The sequence below is a fragment of the Stegodyphus dumicola genome, chromosome 2, assembly GCF_044657685.1.
Source record: "Stegodyphus dumicola isolate Sdum_Otavi_A_Nest chromosome 2, ASM4465768v1".
Taxonomy (NCBI): Eukaryota; Metazoa; Arthropoda; class Arachnida; order Araneae; family Eresidae; genus Stegodyphus; species Stegodyphus dumicola.
Genome location: NC_140769.1, coordinates 219,136,531 through 219,156,005, shown reverse-complemented (window position 1 = coordinate 219,156,005; position 19,475 = coordinate 219,136,531). Strand labels below are relative to the sequence as shown.

At 35.6% G+C, this 19,475-nt stretch overlaps 1 long non-coding RNA gene across 1 annotated transcript; it reads right to left on the bottom strand.

Moving 5' to 3' along the window:
- Positions 1 to 14,785: 14,785 nt before the first annotated feature.
- LOC118204956 (uncharacterized) lies at positions 14,786 to 18,981 on the bottom strand. The gene is made up of 3 exons (XR_004760919.2): positions 18,807 to 18,981; positions 15,103 to 15,183; positions 14,786 to 14,958 (listed from the first exon to the last, which is right to left on the bottom strand). It is a non-coding gene; the product is annotated as an uncharacterized LOC118204956 (long non-coding RNA).
- Positions 18,982 to 19,475: the final 494 nt, after the last annotated feature.

Sequence of the window (19,475 nt, the reverse complement as noted above, 5' to 3'; positions counted from 1 at the left end):
TTATGCCAATTACTTTGATGTTTTATACTATTATATTTTATCTAGAATGCTAATCTAGCACAAAATCTAATCAATAATTAGTTACAAAGGATACAATAAGAATAACTTTAACAAGTACTTAGCAAAATTAGTTTGTTAAATACTTGTTATTCTTGTTGGTACTATTTTAGTACTATTCATAATACCGAAGATATTATCGATTAACTCATAGAAGTCAGATGCTTTCTGATTTCCTGTGGGGTAGAGTATACCTTTTGCGGTATTTTTTGAAAATAATGTTTTCTCTGGAGCGACTTTTTGTTTCTCGTTTCCCTTGACCATTAAATAATTTGGTTTTAGTTTGTGACACAATTTGATTTCTTCTCAATCTCTATTTAAAACCTCTTTAATAATATCAAAATTTAAAACAGTTACATCTTCTAAAACAAATCCTCTATCTAAAACGCGGTTTCTCAGTAATTTGAGGCAGAGCGCGAAATGAGACCTCTGATTAAAACAAACTGCACATTTTGGAAAGAACCAATTAGTCCAGTTCAGAGTCATAGCAGAGTTTTCAATCTATATGCATTTCGTCGAAACTGAGAACGCATATTTTTTCTACAGAATACAAATATTCGCCTCTTTCCTTCTTTAGAGTAAGAACATTACTTTGAATTCTTGGACTACACTAAAATTTAGAAAACACTAAAAAATAAAATAAACACCATTTCTTTAATTTGATAATACTAGGTAAAGATATTCCAATTTTTTTATTTCCAAAAATCATAGCTTTAAGATGACAGAGCTCTTATGACAATGCAACGTGAAATATTTTCACTAGTCCACCTGATTTTTTTCTTCTTTTTCAGTAATGCATTAATCTGCGTCTTTATAAAAATATGCTTTAGACATTTTTCCAAATTCTCCGATTTGTCCTCCCCCCAAATTTCGCTATTTGAGATTTTAATTTCTGATACCAATTTCTGTCGTCCACCTTCTTTGTCGCTGAACAAACATTCTAAAATTTTTCTTTTCTTTATTTTTCAATACTTTAATACAATTTTCTAAGGATATTATTTTGTTCTTCAAATTATCAATGCATTCTTGTTTATCCTTAAACATTCAGGATGATCTACATTTTCATTTGTGAGTTTTATTTCAAAATCATTAAAATTTGATTTATTATTGTCATCATCAATTTCGATTTATTATTGTCATCATAATTTACTTTCGGCACAGCATTCCATTTCAACAGTTTCTTTTTGTGGCTATCCAAACAAGCGATTTTTCATATCATCTTCATAAACAATGCATAGAAAATGTTCGCTGCAGATTTTTCCGCTCTTCACATTAATAAAATCTTCTCTTTGACATTTGTGTATCCATTCTTTCGTCAAAAGCAAACTCTCATTTGGATCCTTTGGTTCCATGAAATAACATATCTCATCCTTTCATACTTCTGTAAGTGCTACGGCACGTTACTGTAGCGCAAAAAGACATATTACGTAAACAATACTTTACAATATAGAATTTAAAATAAAAACTGACTAAAATTGCATATATATAAATTATTTTAAATATATACATTATTAGAAAACAGATATATATATTATTAAAATTAATTTGGGATATGTAACCTCTAGAAAATCGTCTCGCAGCTCAATGAAACTACTGTTTTAAACGCGGGAAATCAGGACAGGTAGCATCACAGTGACGTCAGATTATTGCCTGTTACGTCCCCCCATCAGGCTCGCGTCGGCGAGGAGTCTAACAAAGAAATGAGCTAGCCCTTCTATTTATCCCTGGGTTGAGCCAGTGAAATAACCGCAGGTATACCTTAGCCATTTGAGTGTCCATGAAAGCCAAGCCATCCAGCAAGTGTTGAGTACTTTTTCAAACTTGTTTTCAGAACAGCTTGGTAACTGTCAAATTGTAACATATGATATACAACTAACTGCCGATAAACCCTGTAGGACTAAACCCTACCGGTATGATAAACAGAAAGAACAAATAATTGAAGAACACATTCAGGAAATGCTGCGCAACCAGATAATAACGCCCATAAATAGTGAGTACGTGAGTCCAGTCGTACTATGTAGGAAAAAGAACGATTTCCCTCCTTCGGATAAAAGGGCTTGGAGGTTTGCTATCGATTACAGAAAGCTTAATAGTATTACTAAGTTCCCGGTTTACCCTTTGCCGGTAATAGAGGAAATTATTAGAAAGATTAAGTCTACGAGATACATGACTGCGTTGAACTTGACGTCTGGCTACTATCAAATAGCTATCAGACCTGAAGATATACATAAAACCGCGTTTATCACAAAATCGGGCACTTATGCATTTTTACGCATGCCCTTTGGGTTGTGTGGGGTCCCATCAACATTCCAGAGAGCTATGGACATTGTTCTAAAGCCTGTCCTAGGAAAATCGACTTTAATCTATCTAGATGATATAATTATAACGAGTAGTACGTTGGAACAACATATTAAAGATTTGGAAGAGGTTTTTAAATTATTAAAAGAGGTCGGTCTTACAATTAACGCATCAAAATGCAAGTTTGCGACTAAAGAACTTAAATATCTGGGTTATAAAATTTCGCAAAAGGGTATAGAAACTCAGGATTCAAAAATAAAAGCCATCAAGAATTTCCCCCCTCCCAACACCACCAAGAAACTTTCTTCTTTCCTTGGCTCATATTCTTATTATCGGTCGTCCATAAAAGATTTCGCGAACATCCTTGAACCGTTGTTAGCAATTAAAAGAAAGTGTGTGTGTGTGATTATGGCAAAGCCTCGAGGGCTATCTGCCTGAGTGCCTTCGTGGAGGACTTTCTAAGGGAAACTGGCTCATATACACGTTACACATGGGAAAAACCACGAAAACGCGCATGCAGCCAGCCCGTTCGCGGGATTCGAACCTCGGACCGAACTACCAGTGTTCAGCGACTTTACCGCTCGGCCGCCAATTAAAAAAAAGAAAAGTAAGTTTACGTGGACAGCAGAAACAAATACTGCATTTGAAGGTTAAAAGAAGCACTCATCAATGCCCCTGTTTTCAAATTCCCGGAAGGGGACGAAAACCTGGAAATTGCAGCAGATGCGTCGGACTATGCCGTAGGTGCGGTTCTCATGCAGAATGGCCCTCCTTTGGCGTTTTTTAGTAAAACTTTAAATTCTACGCAAAGGAATTATACAGCTACAGAGAGAGAGAAACATTAGCCGTATTAATGGCTGTCCAGAAATTTCGAGTTTATTTCGGAAAAGCGCCAGTAACAGTCTTTCGGATCATGCGGCTGTTGGTAGACTTTACTCGGGGAAAAACCTAACGCCCAGGTTAATAAGATAGGCTTTAAAACTTCAAGAATATAATCTAATAATTAAATATAAACCAGGGAAAGAAAATAATGTAGCTGACGCACTATCCCGAATAAAAATGGACGATGAAGGGAATGAACTCAAATGCGCTGTGTTGACTTCTAAAATTTTAGATTCTAGAGAAACGATTATTGCTGAATTGAAAGCTGATCCTGAATTTGGAAGTATTTATGCTTATTTAAAAGACCCCGAAATCTTTGAACATGCAGATGTCACCGCAATAAGAAGTAGAGCAAAAAACTACGAAATAGTAGATAATTTATTGTTTTATACGAAATCAACAAACGAAAATTTTGGGTATAGACCAGTCATCCCAGCCTCTCTTCGATTGAGCATTTTAAAGGAATTACACGACGCGCCAACATCGGGTCATTTAGGGGTCACAAAGACTATAAAAAGGGTACGCGAGGCGGTATATTTCCCGCAAATATACAAAATAGTAACTGCGTATGTCAGGTCCTGTAATCAATGTCAATTAATAAATGATATTAATTACAGCCCGGCCGGGTACTTAAATAGCATTCGCGCTACATTTCCAAATGAAATTTTAGACATAGATCTTCTTGGTCCTTTTCCCCAGAGTGAGTTAAATAAAAATCGTTTTCTTTTAGTAATTGTAGATCATTTTTCAAAGTGCATAGAAATTGTTGCACTTAAACGCGAGTCAGCCAAAACAGTTGCAGATGCATTCTTACAAAGGTACATTTTAAAATACGGTGCACCGATAAAAGTCATTAGCGATAACGGTAAACAATTCGTTAGCCAAATCTTTGAAAACATTTGTTCTGGACTTGGCATACGCCATATCAAAATGGTTCCGTATAGACCACAGGCAAACATCGCAGAAAGAGTTAATAAAAATATTGTAAAAATAATTCGAAGCTGTGTTAGCACACATCACAAGCGCTGGGATGGCTACATAAATGAGTTAGCTTATGCTTTAAGAACAGCAAATCATGATACTACTGGAAAAACTCCAGCAGAATTATTTTTAGGACGTAAGTTAATATTACGCCACTAGATAAATTATTCTTTGTGCAACAAAGGGAAGACGAATTTAAACAAAAAGATATACAGAAACTTATAGATCAGGCGGTTAAAAGTTCGGATACGGCAAGAAATAGACAGAAACTTTACTATGATCGAAAACGCCGTGAAGCCGATTTTAAAGTAGGGGATAAAGTGTTAAAGCGTAAATTTTCTTTATCAAGTGCCCCAGATAATTTCACTGCAAAATTGTCTCCAAAGTTTGAAGGCCCCTATGTAATACAGGAAATCAAGGGAGTCATATTGTACCTTAAGAACGAGAGAAGGGAAACCTGTAAAGCAAGTCCCGACCAAGTGAAAAAAATATTATAATCAAAATGATTTTGAAATCCTTAAAAGTTTCTTGCAGGACTCAAGCGCAAAAGAAGTGGAAATTCCAAAATTAACGCCACCCGCTCCACCACCCAAGAAGCAGAGAACAGAAGAGGAACCTAGCCCTCCTACAAGTCATTCTAGGTTCCCGAAAAGAAGGAAGGAAAATGGTCACACTCCAGCATTCAAGAAGTGCAGGAAATCAACGCCGCATCGTAAAGAATCTTTGGTAAACAGGAAAAGACCAGTTACAATTTCCCACAGTAGAAAATCTGCGTCGAGGAAACCACTTCCAGGGCCAGATAGTCAGGGGCAAACAAGGCTGCCGTTCACGAGAAGAAAAAGACAGCAAGAGGAAATAAAAGATTGGCACCAGCAGAAAAAATGCAAGCAAGAATCCAGACCGGAGGCCGAAAAGACCAGCCGTCCAGGGGCCAAACGGAAAAGACAGGAACCCAAAGACTACCACCCCCAAGATGCCGGCGTACAGAGGGCGAAAAAGGAACGTCACCATGGAGGAATCTCGAAGAAACCAAAAGCGGAGATTAACTTCCATGAACTCTGTAACTTGGGATCAATTTTGCCAGAAGAGGATGTCGGAGTTCCAAGGTTCGAAAACTCAAAGATAAGTTAAAATCTTCTATAAATTTTTCTTTTGTTTTGAAATGTTATGCGTAAATACGAAGTTCTATGTGTTGACGGAAGTCAATTTATGTCGGTTGAGACTTAGTTTGTTTTACTTTATTTAGCTAACGCAAAAAGCATTATTTTCTTTAAGTGTAAAATCTAAGAGCAAGCAGTTCGAGTTGGTCGAAACACTGGTTCTGTTATGTTAAAGCCAAAATTTGGCTGAAAGTAAAATAACTTCGTATTCTTGTATTAATGTAAAATTTAGTTTCAGTGCCGCCAACTTGGCGAAGAAAGCGTGAAGTAAATTTTTATTTTCTCTTATTCGTCTTATGGTAAATTGTAAAAATCATATGTATTAGAATTTTATAAATATAGGTAAATACTTGAAAGTTACGTAAAAGTAGAATTTAGTCTAGAAGCATAAAATTTTAGATGCTAAAAGTAAATGCTCAAAAGAAACGAGTTCAAATCTAAGTATTAAACAGTAGATAAAATCATGCTTTAAAGCGAAAGCCTGCATGTCGAAAGATGAATGAGGGGGGAAATTAGAATGAATGTGTTTTTTAGGGTCCTCCACATACACTTGAATTTTAAGAATGTTAAACATAGCTCATTGAGTTTCAGTATGTTGGATTAAGGTGTGTCATATTTGGTCGTTTGAATTCTAACAAATCATTGTGGTTAGGGAAAGTGTTGTAATACAAAAACACGAAGATTCCCGTTTGACACCACACATGGTGGTGAACCAGGGTAAAGTTAAATTCATGTTTGAATATTTGAATGAATGTGAATGTAAGCAGTTAATTGAGGAAAAGAAAAGGATCGAAAACGAAAACTTTATCGAGTGTTAAGAAAGTGTAAATCATAATAATCCCATCACTTAGAAGTTTTCTTTATCGAGTGTTAAGAAAGTGTAAATCATAATTCCAGATGCTGGAAGGAAGAGAAAAAGATTGATTGATGAAAACCAAATAGCAGAAAGGATCCTGTAAGAAGATATGGTACCCTAACCATCTACAGAAATGATTATAAATGTTTTAGGTAAAAGTTTCTTTTTTGTAAACGGAGCTCTTGAGTCTTAGGTCAGAATATGGAAACTTTACCACAGGTCGTTTCTAGGATCTGCTTCCAAGTTTACCAAATTCTAGCAGCGGCAAATGTAGGGTTTATATTTATTTTAACTAACATTATTTTAAGTTTAAGCTGTCTTTCCTGTCAAGCCTTTACTTTGCCCTAGAATTGCCAACGCCAGAGTATGTAAATTGTAGTAGAACGCGCAGTATATTCAAATTTTAGCAGAAGTAAGTTGAGTTTAAATAGAAGGGAAACGACTTTGTAGGTGTGCTTCTTGAATCGCTAACGTGAAGGTTGCTAGGTAGAAATTTAAGAACCGCGCGTTTCGGCCTGTGTGCCTATCTCGGAACTTCTTAATCAGTAAGCTCGCTGAATCTCAGCTGTATTTTAGAACGCGGTTAAGTTAATTACGATTTCAGAGCCTCGTAGGTAGTGATCTAGTTGTTTATTCATCCTGTCATTAATTTTTAGTTTCACAGTTCTGTTTTTTGTTAAACCGCCGGGTCGGCGTAGTTTGTGAACGTCAAGTGAACGCAGCTGTTATTTCTATAGTGGAATAAAAAGGGCTTTAAACCCTTCTTACGAGTTTGTGTAATTTACAGTTCATAGCAGTCACTACCATAGTTGTTGACAAGTTGGGGCCACGCAACACTACAAGTTTTCCGAATTAAATTGGTGGAGGGCCTGTTTGGCTCAAAGGCCCTAGAGATAGCTGGCCAAAATTAGAGGTTAAGCCAAATGAAACTTTAGTTTTTTCAGAGCGCAGGAAAGGCATAAATTTAAATGTAAATCTTAGTATAACTACAAAAGCGGATAAAGTTAAGTGGTGAGAAAAGTTCTCTAAATTTTCAAAAATGTTAAGAGTTTTAGGTTGGATAAAGAGATTTTATCAAAAATTGTCAAAAGAAAATTGTAAATAAAGAGCCTTTTCTGTCTGCTTCCGAGATACAGGAATCTAAAATTATACTTCTTTCACTTGTTCAGCGGAAGAGTTTTCCAGATACTGGAGACTCCATCAATGGTCTTTTGACCGTACGAGATCAGAGTGGCTTAAGAAAAGTAAAAACGAAAATCACCGAACAAGATGATTCTTATGCATTCCGGTACCCGATTTTATTACCTTCTAAGCATTATATTGGGTACTGTTTAATTAGAGATTACCATTTAAAGCATTTTCATGCCGGCGTACAAGCATTAACTGTTATAATTAGAGAAGAATTCTGGATCATTGGTGCAAGACGCCGAATTAGATCGATGGTGAAACAGTGCGTCCGTTGTAAACGATTTTCAGCAAAACCTCCAACTACTGCACCCATTCAATTACCATTAGACAGAGTTCGAGATGCTTTCGCATTTGAAGTTACCGGCATATATTTTATTCTTAAAAAAAAAAAAAGCCTGGGTAGTACTGTTTACATATGCTGTATATCGATGTGAACATTTGGAGCTAGTGACATCCATAAGTACCGAATGCTTCATTCAAGGTTTAGTCGGTTCATTGCCAGAAGAGGTCGGCCATCTACAGTTTACTCAGACAACGGCACAAATTTCGTCGGTACATCTGTATTGCTGAAAAGGTCGACTGGGTAAAGGTAATTGCTCAGGAAACTTTGCATCCCATCACTTAGAAGTTCATTCCTCCCACTGCTGCTTGGTGGGGCGGATGGTGGGAGCGTCTAATCCGCACAACCAAGAATTTGATTGTGAGAGTCTTAGGACAAGCTGCAGTCAATTACGAATCGTTACTCACCGTCATTTGTGATGTGGAAGCCGTAATAAACTGTCGACCACTTACTTATGTGTCAAATGACTCTGACGATCTTCTACCATTAATGCCTTCCATGTTCTTACAGGACATTAAGGTTTCAGGTACAGCAGATTTGGATACTTTAGATCGAAATAAACTCTTGACTCGCCAGCGTTTCTGCCAGGAACTTCGAGAACAATTTCGTAGCCGTTTCCGCAAGGAGTACCTTGGACAGTTAGTGCAAAAGCATGGACAGAAGGACTGTGAATTAAAAGTTGGAGACATCGTGTTAGTAGGTTGTGAGAACCTTAAAAGAGTGAACTGGCCAATCGCTCGTGTCCAAGAACTTTGTACAAGTAGAGATGGACGTGTAATAGTTGTAAAAGTGAAAACTAGAAATGGCATACTGATTCGTCCTGTACGTAAACTGTACCCTCTAGAAGTGTGTTCCTCTACTAAGGATACCATTATTTGATTTTTGATTTTGCTTCTGAAAATAAAAAAGGTGGGAGTGTTGTGAAACTGATTAGTTGTATCTTACAAACATTAAAAACAAATCTCTTCATTTGATGTACGAGACTCAAATGGCCGTTATGTTTGAGGAAAACCGCACTGCATGTTCAGATTAAAAACGAGGTCCTAAAAGTTAATTTTTTAGTCGTGAAAAATTTACTCACGTCCGTTATATTGGGGGTAGATTTTTTACGCGCATCCGGTGCAAATCTTAATTTTCAGAATTCTACGTTTCAGGTGAACATGGACCCGGTAGAAGAGGATGAAGTTTCCATGCCGGAATTGCACCTAGAACATTTGAAGCTTGAAGAGAAAAAGAAGATTGAAGGACTGGTAAAGAAATTTAATTCTTTGTTTAATGACAAACCTGATTTTTGTCAGGTAGTTAATCATTCCATAGACACAGGGAAGGCCCCACCAGTCCGCTCAAAACCTTACCGGTACGATAAAGTAAAAGAAGAAATTTTGGAAACTCATATAAAAACTATGTTAAAGAATAAAATAATTGTGCCGAACACGAGCCCTTACGCAAGTCCGATGGTCCTTTGTAGAAAAAAGAATGGGCTACCGCCTGAACATCCGGACGCGTATAGGTTTGCAGTTGATTATCGTAAGTTGAAAAGTATAACAAAATATCCCACGTATTCCCTACCAATAATTGACGAAATAATTAGAAAAATTCGCTCGACGAAGTATATGACAACACTAGATTTGACTTCCGGTTACTTTCAAATCGCCGTTAAGCCGGAGGATGTCCAGAAGACCGCATTCATAACAAAATCAGGCGTCTATGCCTTCTTAAGAATGCCCTTTGGTTTAAGCGGAACGCCAGCTACATTCCAAAAAGCTATGGACATAGTCTTGAAGCCAGTTTTAGGTAAAAGTATAATTACTTATTTTGACGATATCATAGTTACCAGCGAAACATTAGAGCAACATTTGAAACATTTGGAAGAAGTTTTTGCCTTACTTAACGAGGCCGGTTTCAAAATAAATGCAAGAAAATGCAAGTTCACGGCAAAGGAATTACGATACCTCGGGTACAAAATATCTAATAAGGGCATAGAGACTGATGATTCAAAAATTAAGTCAATTAAAAGTTATCCTCCACCAAATACGGCTAAGAAATTGTCTTCATTTTTGGGCTTATGTTCCTATTAAAGAATGTTTATAAAGGACTTTGCGAAAATAGTTCATCCTCTTCTAGTGCTAAAAAGAAAGAAAAGTAGATTTTCTTGGACAGCTGAGAGGAACACCGTTTTTGAACGACTAAAGAATGCCCTAATCAATGCCCCAGTCTTTAAATTCCCAGAAAGCGATCAAGGTCTAGAAATTTCAGCGGATGCATCCGATTATGCAGTTGGAGCGGAGATCTCCCAAAATGGGCAACCTATAGCCTTTTTTTCAAAAACCTTGAATGCTACTCAGAGGAACTATTCCACTACTACGGTAGACTTTTAAATTACAAGAGTTTAATTTAATCATAAAACACAATCCAGAGGTACGTAAACTGTACCCTCAAAAGAAACAAAGGAAAAGGAAACGTAGTCGCCGATGTCCTTTCACTTATAAAAATTGATTAAGAGGGAAACACAATCAAGTGCGCTATGCTCACTCAAGAGTTATTGAGTCCCATGAAACAATAGTCGAAGAATTGAAAAAAGACACGGAATTTAAAGATATTTACGCATACCTGGAAAACGCTGGAAACTTTGAACATATAGATTTAACGGCTATTCGCAATAGGCACAGCATTATGAAATAATCGACAAATTGTTATTTTATGCAAAGGTAACAAATGAAAATCAGGAATACCGACTAGTAATCCCGGCGAGTCTACGTTTAAGTTTCTTAGAGGAGTTTCACGATCTACCATCTGCTGGACATTTCGGAATACGAAAAACACTAAAGAGGGTACGCGAAGCGATTTATTTTCCGCAGTTACAGAAAGTTGCTACGGCGTATGTTAAGTCGTGTCATATGCGCCAATTAATAAACGATGTTAATTACAGCCCGGCCAGGTATTTAAAATACATAAAGACCACTTTTTCAAATGAAATAGTTGGCATAGATTTGCTCGGACCCTACCCTAGGACAAAAATAAATAAAAACAGATATCTTTTAACAATCGTTGACCATTTTTCAAAATGGGTAAAAATAGTCCATCTTAAAAGAACTTCAGCTAAAATAGTCTCAGATTCGTTCTTAAATAAATAAATTTTAAAATACGGGGCCCCCACTAAAAGTAATATCAGATAACGGAAAATAGTTTGTTAGCAGTATATTTAAAAATTTGTGCACAGGACTTACGCCATCTAAAAATGGTACCATATAGACCGCAGTCGAATATAGCGGAACGCGTAAATTAGAATATTGTAAAAATTATCAGGGGATATGTGAAAAATTTTCATGACCGCTGGGACATTTGTGTCAATGAGTTAGGTTTTGCCTTGAGAACCACAAAGCACGATACTACGCAGAAGACCCCGCGGAGTTATTTTTAGGAAGAAAAATCATAACGCCTTTGGATAAGCTGTTCTTTGTACAACAGAGACAAGAAGAATTCAAGTTAAAAGACATTCAGAAAATTGTCGACGAAGCAATTAAAAGCTCTGATATAGCAAGACAAAAACAAAAAGTCTATTATGATAGAAATAGAAGGGAACTGGAATATAAAGTGGGACAAAAAGTTCTTAAGTTGAAATATTCGTTATCATCTGCACCAGGAAACTGAAGTTCGAAGTTTGAGCCCAGGTTTGAAGGGCCGTACATGGTGGCAAGAATAAGAGATGCCATGTTTTATTTAAAGGCCGAAAATGGCCAACAACTGGTTGTAAATATCGATCAGTTAAAACCTTATTACAGCCGCACTGACTTTAAAATATTGCAGGATTTATTACAGGATGCTGGAAGTGAGGAGAAAAGCCCGCCAGCTCAAGAGCACAGCTGGAGTCCCCCAACACAAAAAGAAAGCAGAGCCAGCAAACTTCGTCCAGGGAAATCCATTCCAGTAATGCTACAAGCGCGCAAAAAAAGGAGGAAGTTAGCACCAACAGAGCAACGAGTCAGAGCCAAGGATGCTGCGAAAACTCAAGTACCATCAACCAGAAGAGGGAGGCCTGCTGACAAGGTTCCATTAAAGGAGAAAATTCAACGACGAATGAAAACTAGACGTAAACCACAGTTTCCGTCAGCAACAACTACAAAGGAGGCCCAAGGAGGACCAGGATGGAGACCGAAAAGCCAGAAAAGACCTGTAGCCACAATCGTGCCGGACCAACAAGTTAGAAGGGCCAAGAGAAGATTCAAAGACCCTGAAGGACGGATATCCCCACCGGAGCAAAAAAGGAAATTGGCATTCCAGAATCCGCAACCCGCCCGCAAGAGTCCCAGATTCCTAGACAAGGGGAAAAAAAGAAAAAGATCGGAAGTAAACGGAGCGGAGCATCAAAGCTCGAGAAGAAGATTGGAGGTCATCAGGTTCCTTACGTTCGAACAATTCTGTAACATCAGAATGCAGGAATACAGAAAAAATTAAGTGAAAATTTCTTTGCTTATTTTTCTTTGAAGTTCAAATTATATCATCTTGTTCTAAGTTGCTAAAGATGTTTAGAAAAGTTAAATCGCAGATAGCGAAAGTTTGATTGTAAATATTCGTAATCATAGATTTTTATGTTAGCAATTTGGCGAGAAGCTACTAGCGTTAAATACTTTTAGTTAAGAACTGGCAAGCTGCGAGAAGTAAATTGTGAAAACGTTTAGTCGGAAGACTCTTAGAATACTAAAATCTGTTAACGTAAAGTTAAGATTTCGTGTAAATATTGGTAAATTGTAACTAAGCAGCTATGACTGTTGATGTAAAGTTAATTCAAAAGTGATGTGTAAATATTTAAATGTTCATATTCATGTAGAAATGTTTAATATTTGTGTTGAAATATCATTAACACGTTTAAAAGTTAAAATGGCACAGAAAATAAATTTTGGCCTCTGTGTATTGGAATTGTGGAGGAGTTGAATGTTAATATATATATGTGTGTGTTTAATGTTAGGTTCTTCAGTTAACACGTTTAAAAGTAAAATATAAGCTTTCGCTTACTACATTAGGAAAGAGTTTTCGTGTAGGGAGTCTTGTAAGGTCTGGTGTGTGAAATTTAACAAAGTTAGGTGCTGTGTAGCGGTAGTTTTATTCGCGGTAACACAACATAGAAGACCCTAAGTACATTTCAGTACATTTGCTGGAGAGCATGGGTGAAATAAAACTGTAGTATGAATGAAAGTGCATGAGGGCCAAATGAGGAAATAAAAGCATAAATTTAGGATTTAAAGAAAAGCTTTATAAAATTCCTTACTAATGACATTTCCTTCCAGATATGGAAGGATCAAGACCTGACATAGTTATAACAGAATAAAGTGTCCATTCATGAAGATGTATGTCAAGATATATGTCCAGAACGGATGAATTGTAAAATTTTATTTTTTCCTAGCTTTAGTCTAGCTTTCAGAATTGTTGTAAAGTTGGCCCTAAAAACGAAAATTTAAAGTCATTTAGTTAATTTAAAAGTTTGAAGAGTGTAGTTAACGCAAGTTTTTCAGACTTTCAAATATTAAACAAGGTCGTTTTGAGACCTTATTTTTCGAGTATTTTAAGTTTGGTCGGAAGCTATGTAAGGATTATGTTAATTTTATTAACAGTTAAATTTTAAGTTGAAGTTCCTTTCCTTTCAAATTCTTAACTTCAACTTACTAATTCCGGCCAGAACGTAGTTTTGAAATCTTGCTGAATATTTAATGAGGAGGAGAGGTATTTAAACCACGAAGTTACTTACTGTGTCAGAGAGAATCAGAGTTTTTGATTTACGCACGTCTGCCTTTTTGGCCACTCTCTCTCTCTCAAAGCTGTTATTACGCTCGGCCGTACTCAGGCCCTTGATAAGCTTCGTAGTCAAATAAGTTAAGGGACCAACTCGATTTGAACCTTGATAGCTTCGGCTATACTTCTTTAGTTAATCTTAGTTTTAGTTTAATTCTTAGTTTTTTAAGTTCAAGTCCAAGTGCGGGCTTTGTTTGTACACTCTCAGGCGGAGTTTTGTTAAATCTTATTGGAATAATAAAGGGTTAGTTACCCTTCTATCTTGTTGCTTTTTGTCACCGAACTTAAGCGATTATTCGCTTATCAGTACTTAGATTCTTCACTTCCAACATTAACTTAGAATTCCGAAGTGAGGAACTCTACAATATTAAGTAAAATTTGTGAAAGATTTATAAATTATATTTGTCATAAGTTTAATGTTTATATTATCATTTTAAATGAAACTTGAACCATAATTTTTAGCTGTATGAAAATTTGGATCTGAAAGAGATTTGTGCAAATCTTAACTATTCATATGAGAAATGTTAAAAATAATCATTATAAAAGAATTTTTAGAAACTGAATATGGGAGTCTATTTAAGTTATATTAATCTAAAACCTGCATAAATTAAAGCTTGGAATTCTTATATTGAAAACTGGAAGTATCACTTGTTTACTTTAACCTTAGTTAATGTGCTCAATCCCATTATGTGTAACAAAAAATTTCCAGTCATAGCCCAAGAATGCATCTCTTAAAATTTATAATTTGTGTTCACTTGCTAATATTGAAGTTGCTATATTATTATTTTTTTTTCTTTTCTAGATATATAGCATTGTTGCGTGGAAGTGAACTGAAAGTGTATTGCTGTACATTATTGTATTACATTCTGTAATATTGTCATAAATAAACGCTTTCATTTTTCGTATACCTTTTTCTTTTTTAGATAATAAATAGTCAGCCCACAATTTATTGCTATTAATCATACTTTTGTTCAAATAAAATAAAGCATTATTTTATTCTAAAACGCTAAGGAATTGCATGCAGTTATACAAAACCTGAAATTAAAGGACTACTTCAAATTCCATTTCTTCAATTTATAAAGTTTCTATTTCATAATGATAGCTGATGTGTATAATTTCAAATACTCTTCATGACTTAACATTCCAGTCTGAAATAAATAACAGCTTTTACAAAAGTATTACAATAAACATTTCAGTTTTTATTTAAATCCTTATTTTAATAATTTTAATTTTATATTAAGCCAAATTTCCTGCAATTTGTTTTAATAGAGGAGTCGTATTTATAATGGTCTTTGTCTGAACTTGCATTGCCTCTGTTAATTCTGACGTGGCTCCTGCCTGCATCTTTTGAAATTCGGAAAAATTCCTAGCAGCCCTTTCGATAGGGAATTCTCTTCGTCGCCTGTTTCCTGTAAAATGTATATTACAAAAATATAACAAAGAATAGAAAATTTTACACACTATTTCTAAAAAAGTTAAATTTTCATATTTTCCATTTATAAAGAATATCTGGTAGAAAATCGTAGTAAAATCAGAGATATAGTATAACTTACGATTCTGGCAGTTTAGAATCACTTGGCATGGAATAGAACCAGTTATGGGAGTATTTGGGCTTGCTCCTGTTGATTCATAAACTAAATTTCCAAGGACCAAAAAAAAGTGTTTTTCAGTTTGAAATAATAATAATCATATAATTTAATAGCAGGAGGGAAAGTTATTGATTTAAATTTTTTGAGGTTACAAAGTAGGTAACAACAGACAGATACTTGGAGAAAGTATAACTTAAGTTCAAATAAAAACACGTTGCAGCATTCCAAACATAGTTTTTCGTTCATATGTTTTTCCCCCTTTTCTCTAGTTTTATTAAACGAGTGCAGAATATGAAACATAGAAAATTTGTCCGAGTTTTGAGTTATTAGAACAGCGAAACATTACACACAAGTTAGTGACAGCACAGAATCTTAATTTCTTTATTGGGGAGTTTTTACTTTATACATTATTAATGTTATTTATACAATAAATTTTCTTAAGTTTGTCATGCATGGTTCCATATTAGTTTGGTCTTCTGCTGAGGCAGTCACCTTATAAAGATGGCATTCAGTATGGTTAACCTCTTTCGAAAGTAGTTGCTACAAGAGAATTTAATACATCTATAAATAATATTTGAAGGAACTCAACCTCTACCTAGAGAAATCAGATCTCATGCATTGGCTCTAGATATAAAGTTGTACCTATTTTGGTGGACATTTGTCTTTGTGAAAGATGAGATATTTTTAAGATTTTTAAGATGAGATTGAGATATTTTTAAAACTGAACCAAAATGCAGCTTCCCCATCTTCTAAGAAACTTTAATTAAAAAATATGAATAATTGGTTAATGATTTACAATAATATCTACTATGATGAATTAGTAATATTACATTTCTGCTATAACAATATAATTTGATTGTTAAAGCAACTAATAAAAATGCCATTTAAGAGCTTCAATGGAACTTACGTTGACTTATTTCAATATAATCATGAAAATTAGGTGTTGCTGCACTTTCCACAAATGGTGTATAAGAAATAAACTCATGTCCATAAATTAAGGATAATTCGGAGTCACGCGGAACTCTAATATAAATATATCACCTGTAAAATCACTACACATAACTTCAAGAATCATATGCAAATTTCAGGAAGTAACCAGATGACACCGATGGTACGTCACAATGACGAGAGTGTAAGAGAGTGATATATAAGGAATACAGGCAAAGAAGTAAAATTGTTCGCAGGCGCTTTATAAGCATTTCAGTGCAATAATCGAATAGTTATGATACAAAGGACGCATTTAGATGATTTTTTACGTGGTAGAATTATCGGCCGTCTGGAATGTGGGCTTACCCAACTGGAAGTATCAGACGAACTTGGAATTGCCCAGAGTGTCATCTCCAAGCTATGGCAACGATTCCAAGATGATGGTAAGGTGAGTAGACGTTACAGCACAGGTCGCCCCAGAGTTACAACGCCGAAAGAGGACCGGTATTTGGCAGTTACTGCCAAAAGAAACAGGCGGAGCACAGCCTCAGACCTGTCTCGTCAGCTCTCTTCAGCCACCGGTACGACAATTTCAAGGCAGACCGTGTACAAACGCTTAGGGCAGATTGGTCTATATGTTCGTAGACCTGTCAGATGCGTTCCACTTACTGCAACTCACTGTCGCCTGCGGTTAGCCTGGAGTAGAGAGCATGCATTGTGGACACCGCAACAGTGGGCTTGTGTGATGTTTTCCGACCAGTCCGGGTTTAGCTTGCAGTCTGATTCTCGCCGGACGTTCATATGGAGAGCTCCAGGGACCTGTTACCACCAAGAAAACATTATTGAACGACACCGTTATGGTGGTGCAGGAGTGCTCGTTTGGGGTGGAATTATTCTGGGTTCCAGAACTGACCTGCATGTTCAAATTGGAACCATGACAAGCCAAATCTATCGGGACGTCTTTCTGGAACAACATGTACGTTTGTTTCGAGGCGCCATGGGCGCACAATTTGTGTTTATGAATGAAAACGCCCGTCTTCACCGTGCAAACATCGTAAGCGAATGCCTTCAATCGGAGGATATCACCCGTATGGGCTGGCCAGCATTCTCACCGGACTTGAATCCAGTAGAGCACGTGTGGGACATGCTTGGCCGCCGAGTTGCAGCCCTTCAACCTCCTCCTACATGTCTACCGGAGCTTCGGAGAGCATTGCTTTTTGAGTGGTGTAATATCCCCGAAGATCAGATCGATAATTTGATACTCAGCATGCCTAGATGTTGTACGGACTGTATTGCATCGTCTGGGAGACATACAATGTATTAACAATCATACCAACCATGTAATATTGGTTTTTTGTAAATAGCTTTTTCTTTGTAATTTGCTCCAGGGAGAAAAAATCGCTAATTTTTTTAATAATATCACACATATAGCATCTTTTTTGCTCTTTACCTTTTGTTTAATAAATAAGCTTTACAAATAAGTCAAATTTGTTTTGCTTCTAACTCTTCCTTTGCCTGATTTGGCATTATGCTTAATTTATGGACATGAGTGTAAATTATAATTAGAGTATCAGTTTACATACATATATATACATATTAGTTCAAATTCATTTTTGACATGGTTTATTTTAAGGCATCTACACTGGTGTGCAAAAATGAAGGTTGAGGAAGTGAAATTCACATAAAAGTGAAACATTGCAATAGAATGGACCGAACAACCAATCAGGTGAAACACCTTGCACCTATACAGAAGGGCATGTGGATATATAACACATGATTTAGGAGTCAAATATCGGAAGGGTATAAAGCACACTGGCAGTACACAATTTGTTGAAAGTTATTGCAAAGTGAATTTAATGACACTGAGTTGCTACTAAAGTATGATATGGCCAACAGGCAATCCAGGAGATATAATCTGGATGACTTTAATCGAAATCACAATATTGAGAAGCTGGAAGAAGGTTGAATTATAACAAGTGTGGCAGAGGAGTACGGAATTGCTCACAGCATCGTTTCTCGAGCCTGGCGAGCAATTCAGACAGACAAAACATCTGTTCAAGGAGTCATCCATGAGTATCAATGAATAAGAAGGAGCGGTATATTGTGCTAGTAGCGACGAAGAGGCAGTTATGAGATATCGCAAAACATATGCAACAGTCTAATGTATGTCTGATATCACGTTTTTCCGTGACCAAGAGACTGAACAAACATGGCTACAGCATTTTATGAAGCACATGTATGCAAACAAAAAGGTTTTATTTCTAACGTAATCACTTACCTAGCTTCTGGAATGACACATTCAACAATAACTTCTTCCATTGGTGTACTTTGAAAACTGTCAGTATTATTTTTTAACTCCATTTTTGAATTTTCATCTGAATTTTCTGTCTATCAAATTCATAATAAAAAGGCTGCCAGTTTTTCATTTGAAGATATAATTTGCAATATTTCATAATAATTAATATTTACTGTGAAATATTTCCCATATGCTATATAAACAACTGTGCATATAATTGAATCTTCAGATAATTCATATAATTTAAAATTGATCACGCATGTTAAACGGCAAGCACATTCAAAATCTCTTTATCTCTTCACCAAATTATTATGCTTTCTAACTTTTAAGTTAAACTAACTTTAAAATTAAGCAAACTAACAAAATATTTAAATTGGGAAAGAAATTAAAGATGATAATGTAAAATAGGGAAAGCTGTATTAATATAGGGATAAGATTTTGTTACTTGAAATCCAATTTCTTTAATTTCAGGATTGCCTTCTGTGCATATTGCACCAATCATGATGATCAATTTTTCATCAATGCTGAGGCGATTAATTGCAGGACCTTCACCTCCTGTTCCTCTAGCATGCTGCTTAATTTTTACGTACTAGAAACAAACGGTGGATTTCCGGTTTCCCATGTCTGAAAATTACCAAACAAATTAGAAATTATTTTGTGACAACATAGAAGTATAAGATTTAAAGTATGGTAATGAAATAACATCAATATTTCCTATTTGTAATTTATTATATGAACTGAATTATTACTTTGCCCTTCCAACATATCATTATTTGCATCAGACTGAATTATTGTAGATAGTTGTTTAATTGATAAGTATTAAAAAATACAGTGGAAATGTATTTGTACACCTTTCCTCTTATACCACAATTAAGATATAAATAAATTTTATATACAATTTTATAATGAACAGAACAAAGATATTCTTTAAAAAATTCTAACTGAATTTGTGTGGAACACTATTTTTATATAGAATTAAGAGTGTCCCAGCATTTTGGGAGCCATTTATTTTGTTAATAGCAGTAATTAAGTGAAAAAAATAAGGAATTGTCATAAAGTTATTTTTGAAATATTATTATGAACTATTAATACAATAATCCAATACTTTATGTAT